General features: G+C 43.1%; 1 long non-coding RNA gene across 3 annotated transcripts in view; it reads right to left on the bottom strand.

The window, feature by feature from the left end:
• Nucleotides 1-3,907: 3,907 nt before the first annotated feature.
• LOC112482838 overlaps nt 3,908-13,359 on the bottom strand; it is a 30,301-nt gene continuing 20,849 nt past the window's right edge. For 2 of the 3 annotated variants that reach the window (XR_003047418.1, XR_003047420.1), the window contains one exon: nt 11,214-11,941. This is a non-coding gene — a long non-coding RNA (uncharacterized LOC112482838). Of the gene's footprint in view, nt 4,095-11,213; nt 11,942-13,359 lie in introns of those variants that run through there. The other variant, XR_003047419.1, reaches the window with a different exon arrangement.

Here is a 13,359-nt window from a genome sequence, read left to right as displayed (position 1 = left end):
CTCTGGTTTGAGAGAGAGCATGCTGTGGGAAGACAGCTTCCCGTAGGCTTCTTGTGTTTCTACATGTCTTGCTATTAACTGACTTTGTTCTGAACTATCTTTACAAGAATGTTTGCATAGCAAACAGCCTTGGAAGACAGACAGTGTCTCTCCAGAGCAAAGAAAAAGTTAGATTAGTGTCAGTATAATAAAGATAATATCTTAGAAAAAGGTGGTCAAAAAGTATACACTTTCAGTTATAAAATAAATAAGTATTAGGGATGTCATGTACGTGATGACTAGTTAACACTTCTGTATGATATGTAGAGAAGTTATTAAAGTAGATCCTAAGAGGTCTCATTACTAGAAGAAAATTTTTTTCTTTCCTTTTTATTGTATCTATATGAGATGATGGATATTAACTAAACCTATTGTGGTAATCATTTCATAATATATGTAAATCAAACCATTAGGCTATATATCTTAAACTTATACAGTGATGTATGTTAATTATTTCTCTATAAAACTGGGGCAAAGTTCAAGTAGGCTTACTTCCTGTTATAAAAGATTCAGGCTCCCTAAGTTTAGGATTCCTTTCTGGTAGAGCAACCAAAAGCCTGTGCAAGAGTTACCTGGCCTTCTTCCAGTCACCTTATCAGAACTGGGGTTTGAGGAACCATGCAAATACTGACATTCTCCCTATTATTATTGCTGTGAGTAATGACCTATGTCTCTGACCCAAAAGTCTTGTGTATTTTGCCAGCATGCAGGAAACTGTGGCAGGCTAACTTGTTAGCTTGTACCCCACTGTCTCCTTCAGTGGCCTCTCCTACTTCCTATTTCCTGTACATAAAACTACACTAGCCCAGCCTCCAATTCACATTCTGGAATCTCCAGCTGTCACAGACTCCTCTCCAGGATTTTGCAGCAGTATTTTCTGCACTCCATGTTCATCTGTAGATGGGCTTTCTTTCAAAGCTTTTTATCCTTAGGAATCCAGTGCTCAGGGACAGCCATGGCATTTTCATAATCCCACGTGGACCTGGGCTTTTTATAGATTGTTAGGTACTTTCATTATCCCTCATTGTATTTGACCTCCTCAACGACAGCGGGGAAGGGCTGAGAACTGAGAAGCTCAGACATTGAGACCTGTCATTAGCAGGGCAGGATAAGCTCAAAACTCCACAGTTGCTGCTCATTTTTTATGTTTTAATGTCATCCTGAGCCAAGAATGATTAGGTAGAGAAGATCTGGTGCAGGTCAAAAAAAAAAAAAATCCTACAGAGCCAAAGAGAAATGGTTCGGGAATTACATTAATAATCAAGAGCTGACTGCCTGTACGTTTAAACATTTCCAGACCTAGCTTTTACCCACAGCTGAGAACAAGAGCATGTGGTTGTAGGTAGTGGGTTTTTCCCTTTTAACAGTCCAGGAGAAGAAGCCACGCTTCCCAGGAGGTTGGGGGCAAGCTCACTCCAGGCAGCCCGCTTTGTTTTTGAACTGTAGATTGCCTGGTTTGAATGGAAAGTCAGAAGTCTAGCCCGGCTCCCTGCAGACCTATTTATGTAGAACTGGTCTCCTCTTTGAGACTGAATAAACATCAGAGACTACCCAGCCTGGCCTCAAAGCAGGCGCAACAACGTCAAGCTAAAGCTGAACGTTTGGAAAGCCCTGGAACCCTGAAGAGTCCCCACCCCCAGCCCATGTGCTCTAAGAATTACCTTTACATGCTTCCAGTCTGCATTCAGCCACATGAAACTTTTAGCACCTGCCTCCACCTCAGCTCCTGTTAAGTCTGTCCTTTCTTCTCCACCACTTCCATTTCAACTCTGAATAATCTAATATGAACATTCTCGTCATTATAGTGTTCAGAGGAAAAGAGAGATTTTTGTCCACAGAGAGGGAGTTGAGAAATTAATATAATATTTGTTCAGGATTGATCTCCAGCTGTAATCCCTGCTGTCAGAGAGACCCATCTGTTTAAAACTATCAGACACTAATTACCCAGAGCTTGAGCACAATAGTGGGATTGAGGAGAAATGTCCTGATACTCCCACACAAACTTGCAATTTAGCTTTCTTATTTATGAAGGAAGAAAAGTATTGTAGTGAAGACGGATCTCCCATCCACTTGACTGGGAGAGGTTCCCAGAAGACTAAACAGCAGGAAAGAAGCCTGAGGTATTTCTTGATCAAAGACAGCCAGGAATTGCATTCATCTGGTTATAAAGGCCACATTCATTCCAAATTATTTTCCTCTCATCTCTTTGACTCATTCTGGACTTCCCTCCAAACTAACTCTTTGGTGATAGTTAATAAAGATACCACCATCCTCTGGGTAAACCAGGGTTGAAACCACCAATTCATCTTTGAGCCTTCTCTTTCTTTCATCTTCCTGGGTAAGCAGGTGCTAGTCTTATGAAGTTTACTCCTACCACTTCTCTCACATCTGACCCTGCTCCTTTATCTTCAAGACTAACACCCAAGTACTTGAACAGTACTCCAACTCAGGTCTCTGTCTCCTTCTACTCTATGTTATGCCCCATAGATACTGTGGTTCCTCTGATAGAAAAGGAAGATGGGGAGGAGTGGTAATAGAGAATGAGGAGGAGCAGGAGGAGGGGAAAGATGGGGAAGGAGGAAGAAAGAAGAGAGGAAAATCAGCAGCAGTACAGCTAAGTAAGTCATTCACCTGTTCAAAAACCCTCAGCGGCCTCCTGGGCCACAGAATAATTGGATACTTAACACCTTCAAGCTTTGGCCTCAAGACTTTCTTCTTTCTATGTTTTTCATTTTATAAATGTATAATCTGAGTTAAGTGGACTGCTCTAGTCCATTCTTACTATATAAAAAACCTAACTGAGCTACCTATGCCCTTTCCTTCTTCAAGCCCTTTATTGCCACGGCCAAATCTCTCTCCCATCTTCTCTGACCCACTCTAGTGTTTTAATTAGGCCCTGCTTTACAGCACCTATAATTTGCCTAATATATGTATTCGTGTCCCTGCCATATTGGTCCTAATAGACTGAACCTGCTTCAAGTTGGTAACCAATATTCATGGTACTCCTGTTTTGTACCAGACACTGAGCTGGGCACTGGGAAATTACAATAAATGAAAGAGACATGGTTCTTTGATGAAGAGTACAGTCTGGTAGGAAGACAGACAATAAGTTTACAGTTAACTTAGCATTTGTGAAAGCATAGACTGCTACCAAGGAGGAGTTCTGGATGCTTATAGGGAGACATAAGTAGACTGGGGTTGAGGAGTGTCTCTATGAAGCAGTAATATTTAAGGTAAAGAACACTATAGTTTCTATTTTTGACCTGGAAGAAACAACGCGTGTTAAGGCCCTTCAGCGATCACATACAGGTTCTAGAAAACTAAAAGCAGTATAGAGGATAGATACTATGGGAGGTTTAAAAAAAAGGAGATGGGTATGGGGGCAGGGAAGCAAGACTGGAAACTAGTGACCTAGTTAGGAGCCTATCATAATAGTTCAAATGTGAGGTAGTAATGACCTAAACTAAGCTAGAGAGAAGGGGTTGAATTTCAGAGAATCACCAGAACTTAATTTCTATTTGGCTGTTGGTAGAAGAAGAGGAAGAATTCCTGGGTGGCTCTCAGGTTCCTGGATTCTGGGTAGATGGTAGTGCCCCTAACCATTAGAGAGTAAGGAGTAAGACCAAATGGGAGGTAGATCAGAAGAGAAGTTCCATTTTGGGTATACTGAGTCTGAGGTACTGGAGATGTTAGAAGGAAACTTCCAGCCCTTTCATAGGACCTACTGTTTCCGGAAGCTCAGAGCTCTGATGACCAGGTTCTTGTCTTTTTTCACGAGAAAGAATTCAAGGGCAAAATAAACAGCAAGCAGGAAAGTGCAAGGTTTATTAAAGAAAAAGTACACACTCAAGAGGGGAATGCGGGTGAACTCAGAGAGAGAATCACACAAGAATGTCTGGTTTATGAATTTTTGCTCCTAGAGGCAGAGCCCAGGAAAACGTGGTGCTGATGTAGCCTCGTTGTCTCCTCCCAGTAGGTGGGGAGTTCAGTTTCCCACTCTTTCTTCTTCATATGGTGTTTCTGGAACTGTTATGGTGTCAGGTACATGATGGGAGCTGTAGTATTTATAATATAGATGAGATTATAATGATATATTTAGTCAAAGGTCATGCCTTAACCAAAGATGGCATCAAAGCTGGAAAAGACTGGTTTGGGCTTATCCCCCATGCCAGGGCTAAAACAGGAAGAGGTCTGAAGAAAGGAAAAATTTCCCCAGCCATATCCTGGATGAGGAGGGGACAGCCTTGGGCTATCTATCTTGCCTCACTACCAGGGTGTTATTTGTAACAGCTTTATTGAAATATAGTTGACATATAAGCTGCACATATTTAAAATGTACAGTTTGATAAGTTTTAACACCTATATATACCTGTATCTGTGAAACCATCACCACAATCAAAATAGTGAACATACCCACAATCTCAAAAGTTTTCTCTTGCCCGTTGTAACCCTTTCTTCCTACCCCTCCCCACTGCTCCTCCCAGGCAACGACTGATGTGTTTTCTGTTACTATAGATTAATTTGTGTTTTCTAGAGTTTATGTAAATAAAAGAATACAGTATATATATATATATATATACACACACACACACACACACACACACACACACAGTATACACACACACACACATATAATTTTGTGTGTGTGGCTTCTTTCATTGAGCATAATTATTTGGAGACTCTCCAAGTTGTATGTTTCATTAATTTGTTTCTTTTTATCAGTGATAAGTATTTCATCAATTGAATATACTACAATTTGTTTATCTATTCACTTATTAATTTGTTTTGTTTCTAATTTGAGACTATTACAAGTAAAGCTGCTGTAAACGTTTATATGCACGTCTTTCACCTGATGAAAAACCATTTATTTCCTTTGCTCTTGAACAAATACCTAGAGTGGAAAGAATGAGTCAAATGTGTGGTTATACTACTGCAGTGCAATTCTGGCACAAACCATCTCAGTTAATGTAGACTCTACAGATTAAGGGCATAGTTCCCAATAAGACTGTCCTTACTTTAGATGCCAGCCACAAATTTTGGGATCTCCAGACCACCTGCACTTTCTAACAACTGGCAGCAAACTTGCAAGTTTCACAGACTTTTTTGAGTTTGAGAAATCACTAGACCGAAGCACTATCCTTACAATTACAATTTATGATAAAGGTTACAAATCAGGACCAGCCAAATGAAGAGATACATAAAGCAAGGTCTAGAAGGTCCTGAATGCAGAGCTTCAGTAATTTCTTTTCCTGCCACAATAATATGTTCACCAACCAAGAGGCTCCAGTGAGCTTTGGTGTCCAGAATTTTTATTAGGATTTCATTACATAGGCATAATTGATTGAATCAATGACCATATGACTCAATCTCCAAACCCCCACCTCTCTCTGGAGGAGGCCAGGCCAATATCTCCTAGCTCAAAGCCCCAACCCTAGAATCACAAGGTTTGTTTCTCTGTCCTGACTAACCCCATTGTGAATTGTCTCCTTTGCATAACCTCAGTTGTGCTCCAAGGGCCCACCATGAATAACAAAGGCACTCCTACCAAGGATTTAGAAGCATCCTCCCAGGAACCAAGAACAAAGATGAGTCAGTCAAATCTTTTGCTACACAAAATCTTTGTTAAATATATTAATGACTGAATTACTAAATGAAAACATGAATGAATGACCAGCAATAACTCTTTTCAGTTTCATGTGAATGAAAACCAATTTCAAAATAATTAAGCAAAGTATTGGCTTGAAAAGTGAAAAATACCTGAGTGTTCAAAGAATAAAGAGTTTCAGTTATCCAACAATCAAGAGCTAGAATCAGAAACCAAGGCACCAGAAATCTGCTTGTCATCATTGATATCACATTGCTGTTTGTCTATATTATCTGCAGAAAGGCTTATTTTACCCTTGTGACAGGAAAGATAGCCTTTGACTGCCTTATTTCATAGCTTCTTTTTTTTCCCCTCTTAGCACAAATATATAAGTTTCAGGGACAAATTCTAATTGATCCTATTTGCATCATGTGCTCAATAATTGGGCCAATCACTGTCCTTTCAAAGGAAGGGATGACTGTCCAGGCCTGGGTCACATGCCTATCTATCCCTGTGGCCTGCTGTTGTGATTGACAAGCCATTTAAAAACACCATGAGAACTGGTAGGTCCCCAAAGGAAGAGATGTTGGATAGATAAAAATTAGATATCAACTATACTTTATGTCTACATAATGTTTCAAAGTTTACAAAGAGCTTTCACATATATTATCTCATGTGATCCTCACAATGACCCTATGAAGTAGAGTTCCATTTCACAGATAAAGAAATGAGATTTGGTGAGATGAAGGGTTCAACTGAAAATGTTAGGAATGACTAGGACTTTGTCTTTTAACTGTGAGTCCAGGATAATACATGTCAAATTTATACTTCAGAGTCTAGGTAAAAAGTTTTCATATCTTTAATCAACTATTCAGTCACATGTTAATTGAGCATCCGTAATATACCAGGGTATACTGTAGTAAATGAGGCAGTGCAGTGCCTCGTGGCACTTACATTGCAGGGTGAAATGGATCACAAATAAGCTGACTTTATCTAGCAGTGCTATGAAGATGGGGTGCTTGCTGCACAGTGATCAGGGAAGGCCTCTCTGGGGCAAAGTCATGAGTGCTGAGAGCTGAATGAATTCTACTGAGTTATTCCTCCTTCCAGTTGCCTGAGCATACTGACTTCTTTGCTCCTCAGCAACAATGTAAATGGCCTACCGCTAGCCCACCCAGAAAACCCTCATAGCCTTGAAATCTCCCTTTCCAACTCCTCAATAATGAGCTTACCAGGTCTAAAATGTGAAGGAAACCAGAAAATCTAATGAGAAAACACTGAAGCTGTAGCTCGAATGATTTAAATGTAACTAAGGAAACTCTTTCAGACTCCTCTGACCAGGAAATCATGGATTCTCTTTGGCAGTAATATCTATTTTCACCTGACCAGGGCATCCCTCCAAGGACTTTGTGTGGTCTTTCCAGGGGCAGCAGTGTTGAACAAACCAGGGTCTGTTCCAGCTCTAATCTTTGAAGCCGTGATGAAACCAAGCTCATTTCTGGCTCTTGATCAGAAAGGAATGTAAAGGGAACAGCATTCCCACTCCTTTGGAAAACTGCCCCTGTCGTCCTAGTAGTTAGGAAGCCATGTAATCTGTCCACGTCCAAACCACTGACTCCTCTGGGATATTATCAAATTAAATTAAGACTCTTCAATCAGAAAGCCTAACACTATTGATTAAAAAGCAGACACCAAAATCAGAACTGCCCAGCCCTGGAGCTAGACAGATTTACATTCTTCCTGAATCTTGAGCCAGTACATACTTGGTACCCCTACGAACTCAGGACTTAGACAATAAGCAGAGCTGTCTACCCTTTTCCTGGAAGATTTCTGCATCAGCCTCAGGAGGGCTGGTCCTGCTTCTAAGCTCTACTACCTGAGCTCTTGTTGTGGCCTGGTGTCCCCCATCTTTATAAAGAACAATTAATGCTACATGCCAGGCACCCCAGAGCACAGAACTGGGCACACTAAAGGTACTCATTACCCAATTGAAAGAATTAATGATATATTTCATATTTTCACAGTCTCTGAAGGTTTGGCCCTCTTTGCATTGAGGCAAATATCATTGGAAGCAATTGAAAATGACTTGCTGGTCCAAAAAATTTAACATCGAGTCTTCTTCTTGACTGACTATAGAGTTCCTATATTTCCTTTGAAGGCCTGGCTCAATGTCATCTATTTGGTGACACCTTCCCTGAGTCCCCAGGCAGAGTCACTCTGTTCCCAAGGCACTTCATTCATATAAAGCACTTATCACATGGCACTATAACATGTATATGTGTACATTTGTTTCCTCAAGACTGTGAGTGCCTTGAGAAGAAGACCATGCTTTCTTATCTCAGCCTCCCCTGTGCTTTGCCCAGTGACTGGTTGGGGCAAGAAAGTTAGGAAGTATTTGTTAAATGAATAATTCAGTGATGGATGAATGAACTATTTAAGCAGAACAGAGCCTTCCCTCACTTTGAAATCTCCATGGCAGTGGGTTATAGGTTGGAGAACAGTGATGAGAATCTTGGCCTTGTTAAATTGGTATGATGATCTCAATATTCAATAAGCAGTTACCACACAAAGCCATGTTTTCTCTGAGAAGCTGTCTCAATCCCATCACCACTGGGAGCTGCAGAATGAAAAGGAAATGCTAACAGAAAAATAGCCATTTGTGGAGCCTGGACCAAAGATGGAGATGAAATGCAATGAGATGGATAAAGCCATGAAGGAAATAGGAACACTTAACTTTTCAGATCAACCTAGAAGATAATGGGAGTGAGAGATAAAATAGCCAGAGTGGTCACTTCCAAAGCCAAAGTCATCTAAAACTACGGTGGGCAGGGTTTAGGTTATAACAACTTATTCCCACAGGAAGACTCCAGAAATGGGAGAGCATGGAAGACAGATAATAGAATTTCCTTTTCTGTAGTTCCTAAAAGAGGCTACCACTTTTCCCATACCACCACCCCTCATCAACCCAGGTTAAGTGGCTATGGGATGGTCCTGCCTGGAAGCAAAGAGAAAGAGGCTGAGATCTCCATCAGCCAGAGGATTATGGAATATCCTTAGATTCTGTTGCCAAGATACTGGGCAGCCCACCAGGGCTGGTGTGGAGGCTTCTCTGAGGCCCTATTTGAGGCACAGCAGTGTCAGCAGTTAAAGCTCACTCCTTCCTGACACCAGTAGAAGCAAGTGTAACTGGACAGGCCCAGTCTCACTTGGTGTGAGGCAAAGCCAGGTGCAGGAGGCAACTGAACTAAACAGTGTCATGGGGGTGGGAGGAGGAAAAGATGGTTGTGACACAAAAGAAATAAATACTTACTCTGACAAAAGAAAATCAAAGCCTCAAATGATCCGTAGGGAGGAAAGATGAGCGAGAGGGAAATGAAATAGAAAACACCAACAAATTGGAAATCAGGCACAGAAATGGAGGAAAGGAACTGAAATACTCTCAAGCAGGGAGGCAGCTCCCCAAAAGGCTGGCTGGTCTTTCTGGAAAGGACTTGAGGTCCAGCACTTCTGAAACACATTTCCTTAGAGTTAAGAGAAACTCACTGTTTTGCTGCTGCTTCAGCAAAGCTGGGCTCAAGCAGAGGCATCTTCTGGCTTGGAATTCTTTCTGTTGTCTTATGAGAAAGACATCTTAGCAGACCTGTTTACCTAAAAAGACTGGTTGACTTTCCTTGTAAGGCGAAGGGCCACCTGGATATCTTTAAAAACATTTCTTATCTTGACTTCAGTGAAAGTGCTGGTGGCCAGACACCTCTGTACGCATGAACAAGGAAGCAGGAGTGGGCTCCACTAAGTTCCACTTCTTAATGACCCACTGTCATTTGAGATTCTCCTGCAGCTTCAGCAATGTCTCCATTTGAAAGAGAAAAAGAACATTCTTTCTAAAACAATGTTTCATAGGCATTGGCTCCTCTCAAAAAGCTCTTTTTACAGGTTCCAGGGGTCACCTGTAAAATTCTCTATCTCTCACCTGTTCTCTAATCTCCTGTTACCCACCAGGATAGCCTTCTGGCTCTCTCTGGCTTTCCACCCCCCTCATGTGACTAAACCTCTGGCTTCCACTCCTCACCTTCTTCCTCTTGTTCTCAGCTTCCTCATGCACATTGACCTGCTTCCTCCAGATACCTTGGCACAAGGCTACCTAGGAGGTTCCTCCACCATTTGTACTTCCTTCACTGCACCCTCTGGGGTCCTTTGTGAATGTCATTAAGTCTCTTTCTCCTATTTTTTTGAGACTGCCTTAATCCAAGAGTCTCATGGAGCTGGCTGTGGTCTCTGAACCCCTCTCTAAGCTTGGGGTTCTAGGCATAGTGAGTGCTCTACCAGCTGACTGACTGGCTCCAGGAAGTATGAAAGCCACCAGCTAGACGAGGTTTGTGAGGACAAATTACTTTGCAGGCAGTAGTTATGATGTCTCTTTTATAAACCAACATACTGGACTCAGAGTTATCCATGTTGCCTACTAAGTTCCCCAGAGGGAAGGAGTCTGAATTGAGCTGGATGTCAAATGTTCATTTCCAATCAAAGGGACTTAAACCTATTCATGAGAGGGGCAGTTTAAGTAAATAGACCTGTTCTTCTGGACAAGAGAAGCCTCGGGTTTATATGATAGCCACATTCCTGTGCGAGCCAGGCTGTCATAGACCAGAGATTAGCCACTATCTTTGTGTTCTGTGGAGGTAGAATGAGAGCTGGTGGGTATCTACTTCATGTGGACAGACTTCAGAAAAGCCATAGAACTATCCAGGCATCCCCTGAGCCTTAGGATACACTGAGCCCCTGTTGCTGAAAGGATATAAGTGGAGTGATGACCAACTTGTGGAGAGATTTAAGCATGAAATGGGGGGAGAGGAAGGCAGTAGAGAGGAAGGAGATGAGAAGGGACTAGATGATTTTTAAAGTCTCTCCAGTCCTGGGGAATTATTGCTATAGAAGGATAGTGGCTTCAAACAGCAAGGTATTTCAAAGGCCTCTAGGAACAATTGTCCTAATCATGGCATCATAAAGTCTGGAGCGAACACCAGAGGTTATTTTCTACAACTTCCCTATCCCTTGGTAGCCCCGTCCAGCAGTGAGTTTATCACCTGCACAGGAATTTCCACTGGAGCTAGCTGGAATTTCTCCAAAGCTATAGCCAGAGGAGGTGGAGGATTCTGTGGTAGAAGGAGGAGAGGAGAGGAGCTGGGCATCAAGCTGGGGAAATCTTGCTAAGGGCCCTGCCATCACCTGTGGATTGATAACAGTGTGCAGATGGACTCTCCATGCTGAAGGAAGAAATTTCAAGGGAGCTCATCTCAGTTGGAAGCAGTGAAACAAATCTTGTTTCATTGCTGAGCTGCCTCCCCAGCTGCTGAAAAGGGAGGGGTTTGCAGACAGATTGAACCTGTGGAGGGATAAAGGTCGCTCAGAGACAAATACACACACTCACAGGGTTTCCTGAGCTTAAGCTCTTTGGAAGCTCCTGACATATGCACCTCAAGCAAAGAGAGAGGAGGCAAGCAGAAAGTGGCAGCTGCTTGTGGAAGTTGGGCATATTTTTCAATGCTGGCACTGCTCTATTAAATTCTCCTCCTTCATTATAGAAGCTTCCATTCAAAGTAATTGGGGGATGGCATGATTCATGATCTCAGTGCCTTCACTCCCCAAGGAGCAAGATGCTAGTGGCCTGGCTATAGGGTGGTTGGTGAGATCTGCCTGTCAATGGGGACATTACCAGGCTCCCATGGGCCTGCCTTGTGCTGACTAATGTGGGCCAGTGCCTCTGTGACACCAGCCCTCTGAGCCTTGGAAGCATCTGGTGGGCTTTTCACTTTCTGTAGAGGTGGTTGTTGTCCTACAGGCACAATCATAGGATCTGGGAGTGGGCCTAGGCCAAATTGTCCTCCTGATGGATTAACTAGGCTGTGATGCCATTATAGGAGAGTCTGTGATGTTGGTTATCTCCTACAGGTTAATCCTTCAAACTCTGCTCTGCTGTCATCCCTTTGGCCTTCCACTCTATCCCACCAGTCTAGATTAGATGCCACCTCTGGGTCTTTATCTCCATTTCTGATTATCACATTGTGCAGTCTATGCCTGTTTATTTTTCTGACTCACCCAGTAGATTCTGAGATCCTTGAAAGTCCTCTCCAGGGTATGTTAAACTGAGTGAGTCTGCACCTGAGATTACAAATTGCTCAAGAGCAGGACAGGCCTGAGATGAGTGGAGCAAGTAAAGTGCCCACTCAGAGGCTCCTGCAAGCCTGAGTTGATACCTGAGAATGAATGCCGCCTGAAAATTCCTTAAATTGCCAGGCTGGGATCACTCTGCTTCTGACCCTGTGGCACAGAAAAGGAAAGAATATTAATTGTTGAAAACCAACCATATAGAAGAACTACATTATTTTATTTACTCCTGAATGCAATCCTATAAAATAGGTTGTTACACCCTCACAGTAAACATGAAGAAACTGAGAGTTGGTACAGTTTTGTACCTTGCTGTTGGTCCCCAAATAAATATTATAGAGGCAGAACTCAAACTCCAAGTCTTCCAAATGCAGAAATCCTTAATCTATGCACTGCCTCCAACAACAGCATGCAGCTGCCATCCCATGTCAGTGAGAGGAGCCTGAAGGGGAGTTCTCTGGGGCTTTAGAAGTCCATGCTAACCCTGAGGAGACAGAGACCTCACAGTTCTGGATATGAAGAGGGCAGGTGTTGCTCTGGCCAGTGCCTCCAAATCCTGACTCAGTAGGTTTGCCTGGGGCCTGGGGATCTCTGTTTACCAAGCTCTCCAGGGGATTCTAATGCATCGCTAAGAGGCTTACTGCAAGCACTTCCTAATGCTCCCTTCAAGAACCTGGCAGTATTTCACTTCTTTGGATCTGGAAGTCCTTTCTTGAGTCTATCGTAATGGACAGGCCTTGTGATGCAAGCCCCTCCCTTCTAACCCAGGCCTCCATGAAAACATTCTTCAAAGGCTTCCTGCCCAGGGCTGTATAGGCTGCCAAATTGTGCTGTCGCTCAGGTGGGACCCCAGTGAGAGCAGTTTGTTTGCCTGTTGCTGAAGGAAGGGTCTGGCCCTTTGGGGAACTCTGTACACACTCAGAGACTGTTGAGTGGCAAGCAAGAATGGAGGACTTTGTAAGCACCCGTCTTAGGCTTAGATGATTCTATATTCCTCTACCCCTCTGGTTCCTGCCTTTACTTCTGTACTCCCTTTCCACCAGGCCTTGCCACTAAATGGGACCAGACAGGAAATAATAAGATGCACAGAGGACACCACCGAGGGAAGCAAGTGCCTAGGTCAGCTTGAGTGGGCCTTTGCATCCCTATAAGCAGAGCCTCTGCAGTGGCAGAGCCCATGGCTGTCAGGGCAGCCAGCCATGCTCCAAGTTTCCACAGTGGAGAAAAAAAGATCTAGTGTTTGGGATGGATTCCAGGGTGGTGAGATCAGCAGGTGGCCCAGCTTAGAGCCAACCTGTCTACCCTAATGGAGAAACTAGAGACCCACCCAGGAAATAGAGCTCAGGAGAGGATTTTCTGGCCTTGCCCAGTTGCCACCGCCCTCATTACCTCTCCACTGACCTAAGTCCTCAGGTAGCAGTACTCAACTGACCTCCCTGCCCCGCATCACCACCACCCAGATGCCTCTAGCCCAGACTACACAGCATCACATATCTACCTTCCCAAGCACAGCTCAAACCAGACACTTTTCCTACCTATTTTCATACACCTGTTGAATTGAGGACAAGCCC

Source organism: Pteropus alecto, unplaced genomic scaffold, assembly GCF_000325575.1.
Source record: "Pteropus alecto unplaced genomic scaffold, ASM32557v1 scaffold786, whole genome shotgun sequence".
Classification (NCBI taxonomy): domain Eukaryota; kingdom Metazoa; phylum Chordata; class Mammalia; order Chiroptera; family Pteropodidae; genus Pteropus; species Pteropus alecto.
This window is presented reverse-complemented; position numbering and strand designations above follow the sequence as displayed.